Source organism: Rhincodon typus, unplaced genomic scaffold (genome assembly GCF_021869965.1).
Source record: "Rhincodon typus isolate 14 unplaced genomic scaffold, sRhiTyp1.1 hic_rhity00000299, whole genome shotgun sequence".
NCBI classification, from domain to species: domain Eukaryota; kingdom Metazoa; phylum Chordata; class Chondrichthyes; order Orectolobiformes; family Rhincodontidae; genus Rhincodon; species Rhincodon typus.
The window spans coordinates 67,257-67,917 of record NW_025965937.1 but is presented as its reverse complement, the minus strand read 5'-3'; the positions used below and the strand labels follow the sequence as shown (position 1 = coordinate 67,917).

At 53.0% G+C, this 661-nt stretch overlaps 1 protein-coding gene across 1 annotated transcript in view; it reads right to left on the bottom strand.

Moving 5' to 3' along the window:
- Positions 1-661, bottom strand: part of LOC125488309 (von Willebrand factor A domain-containing protein 5A-like) — a gene marked incomplete at its 3' end in the record, with an annotated part of 28,244 nt that overhangs the window by 17,865 nt on the left and 9,718 nt on the right. The window lies entirely within an intron of this gene.

Here is a 661-nt window from a genome sequence, read left to right as displayed (position 1 = left end):
GACAGTGGGAGTGAATGGGAAGGGGTTTGGGTCCATTGGGATTGGTGACAGTGGGAGTGAATGGGAAGGGGTTTGGGTCCATTGGGATTGGGGACAGTGGGAGTGAATGGGAACGGGTTTTGGGTCCATTGGGATTGTGGACAGTCGGAGTGAATGGGAAGGACTTTGAATCCATTGGGATTGGGGACAGTGGTAATGAATGGGAAGGGCTTTGAGTACATTGGGATTGGGGACAGTCCGAGTGAAGGGAAGGGGTTTGGGTGCATTAGGATTGGGGACAGTGGGAATGAATGGGAATGGGTTTGGGACCGTTGGGATTGGGGACAGTGGGAATGAAAAGGAAGAGGTTTGGGTCCATTGGGATTGGTTATAGTGGGAGTGAATGGGAAGGGGTTTGGGTCCATTGGGATTGGGGACAGTGGGAGTGAATGGGAAGGAGTTTGGGTCCATTGGGATTGGGGACAGTGGGAATGAATGGGAAGGGGTTTGGTTCCATTGGGATTGGGGACAGTGGGATTGAATGGGAAGGGGTTTGGATCCATTGGGATTGGGGACTGTGGGAGTGAATGGGAAGGGGTTTGGGTCCATTGGGATTGGGGACATTGGGAGTGAATGGGAAGGGGTTTGGGTCCATTGGGATTGGGGACAGTGGGAGTGAATG